A 19,942-nucleotide genomic window follows, 5' to 3' on the forward strand; every position below is an offset into this window, starting at 1 on the left:
ATGGTACATGTGTAGAGACTGGAGGACAACTTTTGGAAGTCAGCTTTCCTCTTCCCCTTTGGGCACCAGAGAATCAAGCTGAAACTCTCAGGCTGGCACCATGAGCATGTTGACTCCCTGCAGCACCCCACCAGCTCCAGGGAAATCGTAAACTTAGAAAAAGAGGGGAATATGCTCAAAATTGCTAGGCTTCTGTTAGATTAACAGGTCAGTCTTAAATGACAGCACACAAAAAAAATCTTATTCTGGTAAGAAAAGAGAATGCCGTCATCTAAATTTTGAAAGTGGTTTGGCTGACAAGAGTGAAGGTTAACGTGTTTCTGTCGAGGTGACTTTCGACCTCTTCAACTTGAAATGCTCAACAAGGCTCTCCACCAATATGGGAGTGGTAGGGCCACTGAAAGGAACCACAGACCGCTCGGCACATCTCTATATATTTACCTCTGGAAACAAATGGGCCAGCACCAAACTGCATTCAAAGTGCAGCCGCTCTTGAGGTAGCACAAGGCTCATCGTTAGCATCACCAGTTATATTATTTGAATTTCCTCTATTCATCTGGAGGATCATCTGTACAAACATTGATTCCACATTGGATTTCTTTCCAGTTTGGAAGAATCCTCTCCTTGAACTGAGAGGTAAGCCTGAGAAAGGGGAGACTAGTCCCTCCTCTTGTAGACATACAGTACGAATACTTGCGTCTCCCTGAAATTCAAACTCATTGATCATTAATTATAGAACAAACCATCAGTATTGTTATTTCAGTCTTTCAGATAGACAAATACTCACAAGGTAAAGAGCACCCTAGGCTACAGAGTGAGCTGCACCCTAGCCAGAGCAACATAGGCATCTGTCTCAAAAAAAAAAAAGTGGGAGAAAGAGTTTGGTAGACAGGCTGGGCGGTGGTAGGAGGGAGGCAGAGACAGGCAGGTCTCTGTGAGTTCAAGGCCATCCTAATCTAGAGAGTCAGTTCTAGGACAGCCAGGGCTATGCAGAGAAATGCTGTCTCAGAAAACCGAGAGAGAGAGAGAGAGAGAGAGAGAGAGAGAGAGAGAGAGAGAGAGAGAGAGAGAGAGAGAAGAAAGGAAATAAGTTCACATAAACATTCTAGAACATTTTATATTTTAAAGCATTATCTTTTAATAAAACAATTCTATTTCTTTATTCATCTTCTGAAGAATACTCAAATCAGTACACAAGCATGGGTACTTTTAAGATTTCTGTGGAATTATTTTAAATAGTTGTGATGTTTGGGGTTTTGTTTCTAACCTCCTCGGACACCACATGGCCATAGTACACTTACATCATGCAGGCAAAACATTCATACACATAAAATTTTTAAAAATCTAAATTTTTTCAAAACCAGAAAATATTAGGAGAAACAACTACATCTCTCTAATGAATATACACAGACTTTTTCCTGTCATTATTCCCTGAGCCACACAGTACAACTGTTGACACCATATGGATATTCTTCTATGTGTTACAAGCAGCCTAGGGTGATTTAAGTTCTTCAGGAGAAATTCTGTAGGCCACACATAAATAATTCATTATTCTATAAAAGCACCTGAGTATCCAGGGGTTATGGTAGCTGTGGGTCCTGGAATCACCATCAATACTGAGGGATGACTGGAAATTAGATAAGGCTCGGAGAGATGTTCGTGGATACAGTTTAAATGGCAAAGCAATTTATAGAACACTATGTGATAAATATCTCACATAAGTATATCATAAATACATAAGAAATTAGAAATATGTGCATTAAGTAGTTAGCAGTGAACCTACGTGGGAGGATGAGCTATACACTTGAGCATTAAACACATACTTTGACTTTTATGTTACAGAGCATTTTATCACTTTATAATCAAAACAAAACCAAGATACTCCTTTTTAGATAGGGGTTGGCTCCAGTACAAGTTTTACAATGTAATTAAATGATATTATATGTATATTTTCTAGAATAACACTGGCTTATAATAACATTTTATAAAGCGTATTAAATATGTTATCATAGCAAAAACTTCAGAAATTCCATCTACCCGGTCTTACTTCTAAAGCATACTAGAGCTACAAACACATAGCAAGGTCTTTATGGAAGCAAAATAGAAGTCACTGGAACCTTCTAATAGAACCTGCTTCCTTTTCTCCTTGAACTTTAGGCTCCTTTATGGTTTTATGTAGTGCTATGAATTTTTTTCACTGAAGAGTGACTTCACTTGTGGATGGTAATGTCTAAGCTTATGTTGTTAATCACTTGTATTTAAGATTTATTTTTCCTGCTTCAATTAATTAGCCTTTTTTTTTTTTTTTTTTTACTATTTTTTTTTTTTTTTTTTTTTTTTTTTTTTTTTTTGGTTTTTCGAGACAGGGTTTCTCTGTGGCTTTGGAGCCTGTCCTGGAACTAGCTCTTGTAGACCAGGCTGGTCTCGAACTCACAGAGATCCGCCTGCCTCTGCCTCCCGAGTGCTGGGATTAAAGGCGTGCGCCACCATCGCCCGGCCTTAATTAGCCTTTAGGGCAAGCAAAACACACTTTGTGCATCAAGAATGTAACAGATTTCATCAAGTTTTTGAAGAGAAGACCAGCAAGGAAACACTATATAAAAACAAGCCAATATAAAGGCGAAAGAAACACAATCAGGACAATATTGTGGCTTTGCATGTTGATTGGTTTGTTTTATAGAATCGGTTATTTGGTTTATGACAGCAAGCATAGCCTTGTCTACACTCAAACAGCAATTATGTGTGTAAAGTGGAGAAGGTTTCACTAAAGACATTCTCTATGGCCACAATACACGTGTGAATAAGTCTGTTTATCAAAGACATGCCAGGCTCAAGGCAGCCAGTTCTGAAAACCTTCCTTTGTGTCAGGTTAACTCAGAGACAGAACACATCTATCCCTGGAGCCTGACCCTTTTACTGTAGGCTAAGAGGCACAGCCCAGAATGGAGACTATAATGAATAGAACCTGAGAGCAATGTTTATCTAAATGTGGCCAACTCGACTTTGTATTGAATTGCCTTATTAGACCCTGAATAGGACACCAAACTGTATCCACACTGAACCAAGATTATAGAGGCATAACAGAATAGCCACTCGATTTTAATCTAGCTTAATAAGAAGTCTGGAGCAGGTGCCTCTGGGGTGAGGCTAGCTCAATGATGTAAGTGCTTGGTGCACGGGCTAGACAGCTGCAGCTGTTTCAAGCATCATGACTTTAGTGCAAAACTCCAAAGCAGAAAGATGAAAAAGAACACAAAGAGATCCTTCTCCCCAACTGACTCTAGATTTGTTTTCTGCCAAAGATCCGTGAAGAGCATTTCTCAAATCTCTCAGGTGACTCCTTATGTTCCATCAGCCAGACCTCTAAACTAAGCTTGGCAAAGAAGAACAGCATTGCTGTGGTTGACTTAATTAATTTGTGATTCATCCCTTGAGCAAGCCACAGTTTAAACAAAACCTCACTCCATTAGCAAAGTTCTAGAGAAAGCAATCGTTGAGCACACTGTCAGCAATAAGTGAGATAGAAGACAAGAGTCGTGTATCATTGGATGAGGCAGTCCCTTAGCTGCCTGATGTTTAATCCACAAGTTCCTTCCTAAAATACATTCCTAGTAGTGGGAGTATAGCTCAGTGGTAAAATACTTGCCTAGAAGATGTGAGGCCCTAGCCCCAGTTCCCAGTGTGCAAGAAGTAAAGGAGGTAAAATGCATTCCTCTGGGAATGTTGGCATATTCCCAGAAACGGGTGTAGTTTCAGAGAAACGGTGTCAAAAAATTGAACCTAATTTCAATTTGCACTCTACCAAGAAAGTGAGCATGTTCACTACCTGCCTTTTAACACTCTGAAATGGTGGTGACCACAGCAGCCTGTCATTAACAGAGTTATGGAAGAAGCTGACCACTGTATGTATATGTCTGCGTAAACACAGCCAGAGCAGTATGTTACCCACTGTGCTCTGCTCCTGCTCTCTCCTGCACAAAAAGCAACCACTGTACCTGATTTTCTCAAAATCAAGTACATAAATCACAAAATAGGTGATTTTCAAGCACCTATTTTCTCAGGCAGCCATAACACACCTTTGGGTTAGTGTGAGAGGAGAAGGTGTACCAGCCAGTGGCAGACTAGCCCATTCCCTAGACTAGACAATCTTAGCTAAGTTTGATATACTAAGCCAATTCCTGCTATGTTCCTACATGTTCTTTAAAAAAAAATAGAGGCTGGCGAGGTGGCTCCGTGGTTAAGAGCACTGACTGCTCTTCCAGAGGACCTGGTGTTCAATTCCCAGCACCCACATGGCAGCTCACTACTGTCTGTAATTCTAGTTCCAGGGTACCTGATACCTATGGCAAAATGCCAATTCACAAATTAAAATATATATATAAATATATATAATAGGCAAAATGTTACAAGTTTAAGAATATAATAGCTTATTTATGTAATATTGAATGTTTACTGCATGCCAGTGACCAAGCTAAGTGATGTCCATGTACACAGAGATACATACACACACACACACACACACACACACTCAAGTCTAATCTTAATGTTTTGCAAGAGTCTTGAGTCCTATGAGGTTGTTGCCTCTATATTACTTGATTCTGAAAAGAGAAAATTGTGACCATGTGAGGCTAGCCTGCCACTAGAGAAGCTTGTATTCACCCAATCTGACCAGCAAGTGATGAGATGCCTCCCACGCTTGACTTTCTTGTATTGTCAATTGTGCAAATCAGAACAAGAAAGGCAAGACCTAGGTGCCATGGCATTATCAGAATTGTATACTTTAGAAGAGATGCTGTTAGGGAAGAATGCAGAGGGAAACAACGTTGCAATACTTAACTCAACGCTCAGCTGCCAGGAATGGTAACTGGGATCTGGAACCTGGGATCTGCTTCTGTCACCCTCGCCTTCTAAGCTACCATGTGTGAGTATATCTCCAGCCACATTGACCAGGCTGGTGTCCAGACTGGCGATGCCTGCTGAGATTTCTACTACCTAGATCAAAGCATCCAGCCTGAGGACCAGATGCCAAGTGTTAAGACCATTGAGGAAGGAGATGACTCCTTCAACACCTTCTTCAGAGAGAATGACAGGGGCAAACATGTGCGTCAGGCAGTGTTTGTAGACCTGAAACCCATAGTTATTGGTGAAGTTCACACTGGTACCTACTGCCAGCTCTTCATATCTGGAGCAGCTCATCAAGGAAGATGTCGCCAATAACTGTGCCTGTGGGCACTATACCATCACCTTGTCTTGGACCCAAATCTCAAGCTCGCTGATTATACAGGTCTTCAGGGCTTCTTAGCTTTCCACAGCTTTCTTTGGTGGGGGAACTGGCTCTGGGTTCATCCCCCTGCTGAGAGACTGGCTCTGTTCTTTCTGTTGATTACAGAAAGAAGTCCATCATCAGGAAGTAGGAAGAGACTAATGTTTGTACTCTGCCAGCCTTCTCCAGGACAGAACTAACAAAATGGTACCACCCACTTTTAGTGTGGGATTTCATTCTTCAAGTAACATAAGATCTCACAGGCCTGCACACAGGCTAAATAACCTCCTGCAGGTGTCCCTGATTTGAGCAGGAAGTGTTGTTGGGGAATATTATTTCAAGGTGTGTAACTTTTGTTTATGCTGCACTTAACTCTACAAAGCTGTGATTCTTTGCCTGTCTAAAACACCTGATGGTCTTATTAAAGAGATGAACAGCCAATAGCGAGGCAGGAGCAAGGACAGGCAGGGTTGGCAGGCAGAGATTATAATTTCCTTGGTGTCATCCATCCCCTCCGGCTCTTACGATCCTCCTGCCTCTTCTTCAGCATAGCTTCTGGCGCTCTGAGGGGAGGGGTTCAATAAAGCCACTCCATTTAGAGAAATGAATGTTCCAACATCTCTCACCCTCTGCACATTGTCCAGTTGAGGCTGTGTTTGTTCCCATATACTTCAGGAAGAAGATTTTCTGACCATGCATGAGCAAGGCACTGATCTATAGCAGAATGTCATTAGAAGACATTTTTTGCTATGTTCTTTAGCAGAAAAATAATATTTGGTTTTTTCAAAAAACCCACGGTATATCTAGTCTCAGGTTTGGGGGGGACAAGATGGGTAAGGGAATAATGATGGTGATGATGGGACAGAGGATGGGACAGATAGATGGGTGGATAGATAGATGATAGATAGATAGATAGATAGATAGATAGATAGATAGATAGATAGATGATAGATAGATGATAGATAGATAGATGATAGATAGATAGATAGATAGATAGATAGATAGATAGATAGATAGATAGATGAAAGATAGATAGATAGATGATAGATAGATAGATGATAGATAGATAGATAGATAGATAGATAGATAGATAGATAGATAGATAGATAGATAGATAGATAGATGATGGAGGATTCCCATTGGCTAATAAAGAAACTGCCTGGCCCATTTGATTGGCCAGCCCTTAGGTGGCGGAGTAGACAGAACAGGAAGAAGGAAGTGAGGTAGATGGCTCAGTCAGATGCTACGCCTCTCCTAAGTTAGACAGACCACCGTGCCTCTCCTCAGAGAGATGCCAGATGTAATGGAGCCAGCCACCAGGCCAGACATGCTGAATCTTTCCGGGTAAGACACCATTCATGGTGTTACACAAATTATTCGATATGGGTTAGTCAAGATGTGAGTAAGAGGCTGAAAATAATGGGCCAGACAGTGTTTAAAAGAATACAATTTGTGTGTTGTTATTTTGGGGCATAAGCTAGCCGGTGGCCGGGAGCCGGGCAGCGGGAACGCAGCCCATCAGCTCCTCACTACAGAATGGCGCCGGAACGCAGCTCCTCACTACAGATAGATAGATAGATAGATAGATAGATAGATAGATAGATAGATAGATAGATAGATAGATGATAGATAGATAGATGATAGATAGATAGATAGATAGATAGATAGATGATAGATAGATGATAGATAGATAGATAGATAGATAATAGATAGATGATAGATGATAGATAGATAGATAGATAGATAGATAGATAGATAGATAGATGATAGATAGATAGATAGATAGATAGATAGATAGATAGATAGATAGATGATTGATAGATAGATAGATGATAGATAGATAGATAGATGATAGATAGATGATAGATAGATAGATAGATAGATAGATAGATGATAGATAGATAGATAGATAGATAGATAGATAGATAGATAATAGATAGATGATAGATGATAGATAGATAGATAGATAGATAGATAGATAGATAGATAGATAGATAGATAGATAGATAGATAGATAGATGATTGATAGATAGATAGATGATAGATAGATAGATAGATAGATGATAGATAGATAGATAGATAGATGATAGATAGATAGATGATAGATAGATAGATAGATAGATAGATAGATAGATAGATAGATAGATAGATGATAGATAGATAGATAGATAGGCAACTAGAAAGATAGATGACACACAGACAGAAAGACAGAGAGAGATGATAGACAGATAAAGAGATAGTAGCAAATCTTTAGCAATTGTTTAAGTGACTGTGTCAGAACATTCACTCAATTGTTCTGTCAAATATTTGGACTATTTGAGAGTCTTCATGACCGAAGTTGGGTAGAATGAAAAGGAAAATATCCATGCCTGTTGGATCCTTCTGATAAATTAATTCTCACCTATACTTTTTGTTGAGTTTCCCTTGGGATTCCACTGTGTTTGATCCATCTAGAGGACAGGGACCATGACTGAAACCACAAGACATCTTGTCCTGAGAGGCAAAGGCATCTTCTGGAAAGACCTCATATCAGACAAGACAGAAATAATAAAAAGTATAACATTCTTAAATTCATAAAAACTCAGATTTGTGAAAAGTATATTACTTGCTATTGCTCACCTTTCACAAGCCTTCTGTGTGACTAATACCGAAGGAAAGACTAAACCACGGGAGCCAAACATGACTTTCCCTTTTAGAAAATGTCTTTCAAGTAAAGGTTTGTTCCCTTTAAAGTAAATATTTTGCTGGAGGGATTTTTGTTCCCACCTCCACCTCTTCTTATCTCTTCTTTTCTTCCCGTGTATCAAAACTTCAGAAGCAGTTCACACTAGGTTTTGGCCTTCAGCAAAGAGATTTTTAGGCTGCATGCTGGGCTCCAAGGGCCTGAGGATTCTTTCCATGATGTTTCTCATCTCTTCTCACTGTTGGCATCCACCTGCTGTTCTTTAGTCCTTACTAAGTCTCCCTGTGGGGTGGCTGAGCTACTATTGTGCCATGCTGGCATCTGTCACGGAGAATACAGTAGTGCAAGTCACTGTGCTGGACCTGCTCTGATGCCCTTCATCTTGGCCTGAGGCCTCTTCTTGGTCACTCACTCCATTTCTCTGCATTTGTACTAGGAAGTGAAGCCACTCTCTGTGAGCTGATCTGCAGTATGAGATTGCAATGCTTGCCGCAGAGCCCACTGTTGCTCCTCTGCTTCCACGCTCATCTGGGGGTCTTAGGGCTGGAACAATAAGTCACCACAAGCATTTCTGAAAGCAACAGAAATGCATTCTCTCATAGTCCCTGAGGCTACAAGTATAAATCATCATATGATACAATTAGTTCCTTCCAAAGTCTCCAAGGAAGAATTGGCTTGGGCTTTTCCTAAGTTTCTGGTAGCTACCAACAACTCTTGTTATTCCTGGGATAAGGGCTACCTAACTCCATTTTCTGCTTGCACAATCAAATGGTCCTTCTTCCCTCTCTAGGAGCCCTTTGCTTTTATATTGACCCTTGTCTATAATCTCATCCCCAGGTGAGATACAAAAAGCCTTATCTTAAGTATGTCTGCAAAGACCCTCATTCCAAATATGGCCACATTCAGAAGTCCCACTGGACATATCTTCAGGAGACTGCAATTCAATCCACTATCACTTTGAATTCAGAGTGTCTCTAGTCTTAGTATCTTCCAAGACTATGCAGGAGAGAGAAGAACAAGCTACCGATATTCTGACTCCTTTGGATCCCTCCATGGGTTTCTGTGATCTCTGTGCACTTCCAAGGTGTAAAGCCAAGAGGCCTAGGAAATGCTACCTCCTGTCTCACTACTCATAGGATCAAAGCCAAAAAAAATAAGATAAAGTCTAGCGGGCATTTTAGTAAGCACTCAATAAATATTCTCCATCATGATAACGCTAATTACCTTTGTACTGTGGTAATTATGTAAAATTAAATTTTACTAACAAAATTATTTTACATGATACATCAAAAACAACCACTGGCAAGTTGTGAACAGATGTAACATTTCCAGTTTTATAGACCTACTGTTGATTCTTATATAGACTAAGCATAACTGAAATCAAGTTATAAGACATAAAATCTTGAAGTTTTTCATAAAAGCAAATATCACAATGAAATCTGTTACTGAAGATCTGCATACTGTCCTCTGATCTTGGCATCCCAGGAATTAAACATGAACAAGAGGAATTCTTTCAAAAATGTCATAGTGTTCTGTCATTGGTGGGTTGTTGTTCCTTTTTTCTTTTTTGTAAGACCCACTGGCTGATGTTGTTCCCTGGGAAAGAGGTTGACATTCACCTTTTTGACCTTTAGAAGAAAAGAAAAAATCTCCACAGAAGGCTCTTCAGACCTAATTCTAGGATCTCGCTGGTGGCTGGTGTGAGCTTATTTCTAACAGCCACTGTTGGACTTTCACACTCTCTTACCGATAGGGAGTCCGACATGCATAAACAGCCACTGAGAGCCTCCATGAACTGGGTCCTGAGGAGAATTAGACATCCATATGATCGTCGACACCAGCCCATGAAGTCGTCCCTGAGAAAGGATCCTTCCTTATCCCTTAATGCATCACCTTCATGCCCAGTATTTCTCCAGACTGTTGCCTGTGCGGTGCTTCTAGGAATGGGAACTATTCTGCTGTGTGGTGCTCCGGGGCCATAGGTTTACTACATACTCTTTGGTAAAGCTCTGTCACCGAAACAGGGGTTCTCTTCTGTTCTCAGATTCTACAGTCACGTATCAGGTCCCTCTGCCGCCTCCTCCCCTCTCTGTGTCCTCACCACATATTTCACTGGAAAGTTTTGGATAGGAAATTTCCAATGTGGCCACTAAAGAGCCCACTTTCCTCATATTCTGTGGCTCTATTTGATCCAAGTCCTGAGAGTCCTCTGCATGGTGCCCCTAAAATGCGAAAGATGAAGGATGGAGGATGAGGATGGCTTGGGGACCAGGTATGGAAGAGGTGTGTCTCACTTTTGTTCGTATTCCATAGGTTTCCTTAGTTATAGTCTCCTGGGACTACAGAGAAGTCTGAAAAGTGTCATCTGGCATGCTTCCAAGAGAAAACACCTTTTGGTGAACATCACAGCCGACCTTTCTGGGCAGCAAGTCATTGCCCCTCCAATTTAGTTAAACCAAGTCATTCTTCTCCCCTATCCCTAGGGTTAGAAATCTAGAAGACAAAAGCCCAGATAAGAGCCTTTACTCTCTGCTCTCTACCTCTTTCTCTTCAAGCAAGGAGTATATAATAGCTTCACGGCTGGCTTTGATATGTTATCCAGCTGTGCACCTCATTTACACGATAGAATGTGCTTTGTAGAAAGGTAGGCTATTCTGGGAACATATAGGGCCTTATAAATCTTAACAAGAACATGAAGAAAAGACAGTATGATTGAGGTGGATGATACATAGCAAGTATTGGGAGGTCAAAGCCCATTTTCAACAGAAGAATAATACTTCTTTTAAAAAAAAAAAAGAGCCTTAGCTAATGTGAGCCATTTTTATGATTTTTACCACATCATCTAATTGACTTGACACTAAGTAATGTCAAACTATTCGTTCTATTAAGGATGCATTCTCCTTAACAATCTCTACTCTATAGGTGCCTGGCAGATGGTAGCCTTTTCCCCTTTTACTGGATTTCCAGTTTTTAAAATACACAACATGGAAAATAGCAAGAGTTGAAATATAGCATCTTCATAGTTTCCTTTACAAATTCATGGGTAGCCCTGACGAACAACCTCAAATTCTTTGTCAAAGGTCACATATGCCAGTGTTGACCACTATAGGTCATTTTAGAAAAACAAAAACCTTTATAAACAATGTTCTTTTCTTTCTAAACTTAGTTATTGAACAACTATTATCAACCACTTGCCTTTTGTCTCATTCTTTTCAACTGAATGGGTCCTGGCCCAAAGGTTGAATAAGGAAACAGTCAGAAAAAGGTCCCGTAGGATGGAGACAAGCTGGCCGGACTGGGGTGAGGTGGGGGCAAGATTAGGCCGACCATTAGGAGTCAGTATCTTAAGATGTTAGAGGCAGACATAGTAACGCACAGAGAAAAATAAGGTTGGAAAGACAGGAAAGATGCAGAAGAATAAGGAACTTGGGGATTATGAACCACTACTGAGTTTGTACAGAGAATGCACCCATGTACCTTGATTTTTTTGATTATAAAATATTCCAAAAAAACTTTCAGAATATGGAAAAGGGGAACTTCAATACAAAATACTATTGGCTAAGCAATCTAATATATAAATACAAGGAAACTATCTCTAATTTATAATGGGTATACTCATATGTATGTGTATATACACAGTACCATTTAAATCAGTTTACAAGAGACACACAAAACCAATTAGATAGCACAATAAAAAATTTATGAGAAAAATTGATAAGAAGTAAAAGATGAATTAAATAGTAAATTTTTGTGGAACTAGAGCATGGTATTGTATAGCAGGGTGATAATGGCCTCTTGGAATCAGTTATAATTGGATTTAAATCCAGCCTCCTTGCCTCCCATTTTGTGATTATTAGTCAAATTTTATTAAATTTCCTGAAGTCTATTATGTGTACTGAAAATGGTAAAAATGTCTTTACCACTTAATTGGGGTAGAATTAAATTAAAAAGCATATACTTATGTAAAGCACCTATTACATAATATATGAACAACAACTGTTACTTCTCTGTTGTTCCTTTATAAAAATAAAGAACATTCTTCTCATTTGGGTATTTATAGAACAACACCAGGCTTAGTCATGAAAAAAAGAAAAGAATGGTCTAAGTCAGATAATAAGTTCAAGAAACTCCAGCAAGGTTTATAATGATGGTAGAAGTGTCACTCTGTATTTCAATCATAACCAAAATCCAAATTACCATCAATATTATGTTTGCAAGAATAAGATGCTCTATATAGTAGGCTAGAATCAAGAATTTAAGGAATTCTGAGTCATAGGTCCCAGTGGGGAAGCAGCTGCTATGGTTTTCTAGATGGATGTGATGTGCCTGCCAACCCCTCTTCTAGATGTGTGTGCATTTATCATAGGTCACCAGAGATGTGTGTGCATCTATCATAGGTCACCAGTGCTGTCAGTCTCAATTCCTTGACACACTTCATTTAACAAGAGTTAGCCAGAATCAGAGCTAGCAAAGCTAAAAAGCAAGGTTAGTACATTTAAAGATTTTCCCAGAACTATGGGCTTTGATGGTTAAGTCTTTGTTTTCATTGTGATGGGTGGTGCTGCCTACATGTTGAGTTTTACAGCCTGAATGGTACTTTCATCATGGAGTCAGTTGTGATAAGGTCTGGGGGCCTACTAATGTCTGGGGGACTATTTCACTTGAACTCCTGATTCTTCTGCCTCCACTTTCCAAAAGTGGGAATTATAGACATATGTCACCATACCCAGCTTACATAATATTAAAACTAAACCTATGACTTCATACATGTGAGACATGTACTCTACCAACCAAACAACATCCCCAGACAGATATAATCATTCCTGATACATGGGACAGAAGGAAGAATCATAGAGAAATCACAATTAGAATGAGTGTACTTACCTCAAACTGAAAGTAGGGAACTCAAGAAGTCTTCTCAAAAGAAATAATGTATTATAATTTTTAAAGATAAGCAGGAACTGCGGGCTAGGAAGATTATTCACTCAGTAAACTGCCTTTTCTGTAAGTATGTGGGCCTGAGTACAGTTCTTAGCACCTGTGCATCGTGGTTTGCATGAGAATGGTCCCCATAGGCTCTTTTCTTTGAATACTTGATCCTCAGTTAGAGAAACTATTTGGGGAGGATTCAACAAAGCTGTAGTCTTGTTGAAAGGGGTGTGTCTTAAGTGTGGAGTTTGAGGTTTCAAAGGTCCATGCCATTCTCAGTTAGCTCTCTCTGCCTCAGGGATGTGTCTCAAGACATAAGCTCTCAGCTCCTGGTTCAGCACCATCTCTGCTGCCTACTGCCATATTCCAATGGTTCTGCCATGATAGTCGTGAACTCTAAACCTCTGGAAATGTAAACCCCAAATGAGGAGTTTCTTTTATAAAGTTGCTTTGGCCATGGTTTCTTATCACAGCAGTAGAAAAGTAACTAAGACAAAAGTTGGTACCAGGAAGTGGGCTAGTGCTGGGACAGACCTGACCCTTTTGCTTTGGGGAAAAAAGGTAGAAGACTTTGGGACTTTCAACTAGAAAAGCAGTTGGACCCTGTGATCAATGGTAGCTTAATGGGCCAGCCTCATAGTATTAGCAGAGGTTTACTGTTCTGCCGGGGCCCACAGCCATTTAGTCCCAAAGAAACACACAGAAGTCTACATTAATTCTAAACTGGTTGGCCTTGTAGCTCAGTCCTTCTTATTAACTGATTTTTACATCTTAAATTAGCCCATAATTCTTGTCTATGTTAGCCCCATGGCTTGGTACCTTTTATCAGTGAGGCATTCTCATCTTATTTCCTCTTGTTCTGGGTGATGAGTGCAGACTGAGCCTTTCCTCTTCCCAGAATTTTCCTGTTCTGGTCACCCCCACCTATACTTCCTGCCTGGCTACTGGCAAAACAACATTTTATTAAACCAGTACAAGTGGCAAAACTTTACAAGGTATAAGACTATTGTCCTGCAGCATCATAGGAGCCTAGAAGACAGCAGGTGCTGAGAGCAATGTGGACTATGGTGGCCCAGCTCAAGAGGTTTTCAAAGGTAGAACAAAATTAGCAACTGGACTATAAACCATTTTTTTATATATTTTGGCAAAGAATTTTCTGCTTTCTGCCCTTGTCCTAAGAATCTGCCTGAGGCTAATTGAAAAGGAACGGATTAATTTCGTTGGCAGAGGAGATTTCACAACAGCCCAATATTGGTTCCTTTGTGTAGTTATTAGTATAACTACTCTTATGCAGGTTTACAATAAAAAAAAATAAGTGTAGTTTGAATAGAAAAAGAGAGCACATGGAAATTTAATGCTGGGAACAAGTCTTGTGCTGAAAAGGTGAAAAGTTTAAAGAAAGGCCATTTCTGAAATAGAATAAAGGGAAGGGTGCCCTCAGGACAAGATTCCACAAGCTATGCTTCCAATTTGTCAAAAGAGGAAGACTGAGAATTTTCTGCTCCTAAAAAACAACCACAAAGGAAAACTTAGGCAATTGTAATGTAAGGGACCCAGGCTCCATCCCAAGTAGGTGGTAGGTCTTAGCCACATTTTTCATGTAGCTCTGGCTCTAGAGTCATGAAAAGTCTATATCATAAAAGATACACAAGAGGCTGTTGAACCTTCCTCAGTAGTCAAGGAGAGCCACTTAGGTGTGTAAAAGAGGAGTCCCTTCATGGAGGGCCAGAGAAGCTACTGTATGAAGTTGTGAAAGGGAAGCCTGGATTGCATTAGAGAACCCAAGATGTTGGAGATGCCAGAGGCATAAGGCATCTGCCAACGAGAAAAGAGCTGTAGACAGGGAATGGTACCATTTCAAGAGAAAAAAAAATGTGTGGCAGTCAGCAAAGCTGGAAATACAGAGCTACAGGATTTGGAGTTTGCATTGCTGTGTTTCCATCTGCTTTGGTTCAGCATTTCCTCATTATGGCCCCATTCCTCTGTTTTGGAATGATTTTCCAAATGGTATATTCTTTATATGTTGGGAGTTGACTTTAATCTTTAGGAGGTTACAATTAAGAGATTGCCTTGCATTTCGGAAGAGACTTTGGACTTTTAATCTGTGTTGAGACTGAAAAACCGTGGGGATTTTGAAGTATTTTGTATTATGATATGTCCACGATCTTATGGGGGCCAGAAAGTGAAGGATGGCGATTTAAATGATGATGGCCACAATAGTCTCAAATGTTTGAATATGGTGGTCTCCATGTAACTGTTTGGGAAGGATTAAGAGGTGTGACCTTGTAGGAACAGGTGTGTGACTGGAGACAGGCTTTGAGGTTTCAAAAGCATAGGTCATTCCAGCTAGCTCTCTCTGCCTCACCGTTATGTCTTAAGATGTGATCTCTCCAGCTATGTTCATTGCTCTTCTATTCACAACATTTAGGAAATGGAAACAACCTAAATGCCCTTCAATTGGTGTATCGATAATAAAAATGTAATATAAATACACTATGAAATACACTATGGAGCTGTAAATAAAAATGGAATCACGAACTTTGCAGGTAGATGGATGGGACTAGAAAAGACCATACTGTGTGAGGTAACCCAGATTTAGAAAGATAAACGTCACGCATTCTCTCTGATCTTCAGATGTGAATATATGATTAAGTCTTCTTACAGTGTAGATTTCACAATGTTCATCTTAGAGATATGGGGGAATAAGAGGCAGGAAACTGGTAAAGAGTGGTGAAGATTCTGATGATGATGGGAGGTATGGCAGAAGCAGAATCAGAGCTATCCAGTAGTAGAAACTGTAAGATACAGGTGCTCACCATGATGAATTTTTATGTTATTTTTTTTAATTTATTTTACATGCCAACCACAGCTTTCCCTCCCTCTTCTCCTCCTGTTCCTTCCCCCCAGCTTTCTTCTACCTCCCTCCCCATCCACTCCTCAGAAAGGATAAGGCCTCACATGGGAAGTCAACAAAACAGGACATATCAAGATGATGCAGAGTCAAGCTCCCATCACCTGCATCAAGACTGAGCAAGGCATCCCACCACTGGGAATAGGTTCCAAAGAGCTAGTTCATGCACCAGGAACAGATCCTGGTCCCACTGCTAGGAGTCCCACAAACAGACCAAGCTACACAACTGTCACCCACATTAGAGGGCCTAGGTAGGTCCCATGCAGGCTTCCCAACTATCAGTCTAGAGTCTGTGAGCTCTCACGAGCTCGGGTCAGCTGTCAAGATGAATTTTTTATAACTCTCTTAAGACTGAGTATAAAAACAGAAGAAGAGGAAGCTACTTGTCTTGATTTAGGAATAAGGCATTACCAGAAAAATTCAGAAGAAAAACAAAGAAGCAAGAGATTGTCAGTGACTGTTACAAATAGCAGCACATGGTCTATACTTTGAATAAGAATTCAGCTTGGCAAACTTCTCATTATTCAAGATCCTTAGGAGGCTTGCTGATTATCTTAGTCCTCCCAAGTGCTCTCAATAGATGCCCTTTTAATCCCTATGGTCTCTGATTTTGATCTCAATTGTGATGCAAATTATTTATCTTCTCCATTGTGGTATGTGGCACTGAATTCCTAATACTTGGTTCTATTGACAGTATTTTTTTGGCTCTTTTGAGGGCGTCACAAAAGCTTTCAGTGTAGCAGTTTAAGTTTATCCTTGTCAGCTCGTCATGTGTATCCGAAGAGTTGCATGGAGTTTTAGTTGAACTTGAATCCCTTTAGTTGAGATGCAGTTCTGAGTGAACTGCAAGTATCATAGCAGAAAATCTCCAGGAAAAGGAGCCTAAGCTTGGCCCCAGCTCTGCCTACATAGAGAAACATCTAATAGAAAGAATACTCTAAAGAAGAAACCAGGGCTTATGGAGTAAATTTTCATAGATAGATTTGGTTATGCAGCCATGACCAAAGACAAAGACAGGTTTGAGTAAACACACCACACACACACACATGCACACACACGCATGCACACACACACAGAGAGAGAGAGAGAGAGAGAGAAAGAAGCAAAATGAAGAAAGACAGTAAGATCTTTGCTTTGCTGAAAATAGACATCAAAGTTCTAAAGAACATGAAGAAAGATTAATGATTCCATTTTCCCACATCTTTTTAGCACATTTAGTACAGTAGTGTATTGTTTAATCAAGGTAAGGACATAAGGCAACTAGCAGCTTCCAAAGCTTTTAACGTGTAGGTTGGTGGGGTTTTGGTTTTGTGTTGCTGCGGATCAAGATGAGTGGGTGATTTTAACAGCTAAGATGCACCTGCTTGTGAGGACTGGAGAGATGGGAAACGAGGAAACTGTAACAATTGTATTTCAGTCTTCCATACCACACAGTCTCTAAACACCATGAAACACACAGTCGCTAACCCACAGATACCATTGCTAAGCATCATCAGTAAAGAAATGCATTAGAACCTTTTCACTCTTAGTAACCGTTTGTTAGCTGATTAGCCAACTACGTCATTGTCACTTGCTTTGAAGGCATAGAAAATAGTGACAGAAAAGGCTGCATTAGCCTGTTTCCCACAGGAAATCCTCAATTACAGCTAGCTAGAATGTAACACGAGACTGAGTCTGAATTAATTCAGGCAACAGCTAATGCACAACTTATTGAAAATAACTGATATGCCCAATTTGATGTCTACAGGCATATTTGCTCTTTTTGTCTGTTGGGGTGCTGGACTTCCCTGATAAAGGTAATGATTGAGGGGGGTGTCATTGATGCAGGATATGAACGTTGGTAAACCTAAGAAACTCACATTTTATGCAAGTGTAATGAGAAGCTGTGGGTGGGTTTTGAGAAGGGCATAGTATGATCAAACTACACAGTGGTTTCATTTTTGTTTATATTTTTAAATGTATCACTCCTGCTACACAGAGGATGGAACTGGGTGGGGCTGTTGGAAGGAGAGCAAAGGTGAGAGAGAGATTGAGATAATTAGAAGAGGAAATCTACAGAATTATAGCAACAGGTAGGAAGAACAAGATATGGAAGGCACCATTCATTGGGTTCCTTTTATCTCAAATTTCAAGTTTTAATATTTTCATCTCCTAAGCCCAATAAATATCATATTGTGATCCCTGAAAACATTAAGTTATATAAGCAAAATTTCCTTAACCAATCTTGTTCTTTTGTTTTGTTTCGGTTTGTTTTGGTTTTTCATTTTTTTGAGTCAGAGTTTCCTCTGTGTAGCTTTGGAGCCTATACTGAAACTCACTCTGTAGACCAGGCTGGCCTCAAAGTCACAGAGAACTGCCTGCCTCTGCCTCCTGAGTGCTGGGATTGAAAACATGCACTGCCACCACCTTGTAAACAGAGGCTATGTTCTCATTTCCTAGCCACCAAGACCCAAATAGTTACATAAAAACTATATTAATTACAACACTGTTTGGCCTTTTAGCTCAGGCTTCTTATTAAGTAACTCTTACGTCTTAAATTAACCCATTTCTATTAATCTGCATATCACCACAAGGCTGTGATCTGCCAGTAAGTTTCTGGAGTTCTGGGGCCTTTCTCCTTTGCCAGCTACATGGCATCTCTTTGACTTTGCCTTCTTTCTCCCTCTGTCTCTTCTAGCTTGGCTATATTCTGCCCTGCCATAGGCCCAAGTAGCTTCTTTATTAACCAATGGTAACAAAACACATTCATAGCATGAAGAAGGGAATCCCACATCACCACCCAGCTGTTCTAGTCTTCTTTTACAGTATTTCAGAAATATTACAGTATTTGAGAAATAACTAAAAAGGAATATTGTCTAGTGGAGGTATCAATAATTGCTCTGGAACAAATTCTGCCTACCATGAATTAATAGGCTTTAATGGGATTCTTCAAACTACTGATTTAAATTAGCCAAGCCAAGGTTTCAATCCATAAAATGATGAAGCAGTTAGTTTTGAACAGTGATGTTGGTTTCCTCTCAGCTGTGTATCACCTTTGTGCTGTGTTGTACTGTTGTTGTTGACCCCTGTGCTCAGCCAGCATCCTGCCACTGAGCTACCTCCACATCCACACCTTGTTTTTATCACTTTATTTTGAGACAGAGCCTCACTGAGATGCTCAGGCTGACCTTAAATTTGCAATTTGTCTTCCCTCGGCCTCCCAAGGGCTGCAAGTGTATGCCGCTGCACCCAGTTGAACTATTAAAGTGAATAAATATTGGTAAATATCAAACAGTTTCACTTAACTTACAAATGTACACAAGTATATGAGAAGTATTTACTTCATTTAAAAAAAAAACCTAAATTGATTCTTTGGAAATTTCACATCATACACCTTAATCCCACCCATTTCCCACTCTTGCAGTATCTGCTGTTGTAGCATCCCCCCCAACAAAGGAAAAATAAATAAAGAAATAATAAAAATAAAATACAAATAAAAATATCAGTTAAAAAAAACAAGCAAACAACAACAACAACAACAAAACACTTCCTTCCTCCATCTTTCCTGCCTCTGCATCGCCTCTTTATTTGTCTTAGTGGCACTGGGAGCTGCTGTGTTATCATGCAGTAGACCCTTCTGTCCATACAGCTGTACTTGCAAATGTCCATGTGCAATGTGTTGCTGGTCAAGTTCAAGGCCTCTGGCTTCTGGTACACCATCAGTACTGGACCCTCACCTAATCTCCTCTTGGATGCCCTGCTGTTGCCCTGAGTCATAGAGATTCTGTGGCTATCGCTCTGCAGGGCCAATCCCTTCATACACCAGCAGGTCATAGATGGGGTAGATGTTGGGGATTGTCAACTCAAAGCCCTGGATGTGTGTCTAGGTGGTACCTGAGTTAATCAGTCAGGGAAGCTGGGACCACCCCCCTCATGGTGAGGCCAGCTTATCCAAGTATGTGGGGGGCCAGCTCTCCCGCTAGGGGTGGGGCCAGCTATCCATGTCCAGGTCAGTGGGGTCCATTATCCCAGGGCCAGTAACAGGCATGGCCAGCTCAACACAGCCCTTTACTTCCACACATGGTTCACATGAGCCCCTGTGGTAACACGACAATGGACATCAACACAGACCCCACCTGTGATAGGACTATGGTCACAGACAGGACCATCAGCAGCA

The 19,942-nt window shown here is 40.3% G+C and overlaps 1 pseudogene; it reads left to right on the forward strand.

Moving 5' to 3' along the window:
• The first annotated feature begins 4,917 nt into the window (after window positions 1-4,917).
• Window positions 4,918-5,414, forward strand: LOC121677288 (annotated as a pseudogene).
• Window positions 5,415-19,942: the final 14,528 nt, after the last annotated feature.

Source organism: Arvicola amphibius, chromosome 8 (assembly GCF_903992535.2).
Source record: "Arvicola amphibius chromosome 8, mArvAmp1.2, whole genome shotgun sequence".
Lineage (NCBI taxonomy): Eukaryota > Metazoa > Chordata > Mammalia > Rodentia > Cricetidae > Arvicola > Arvicola amphibius.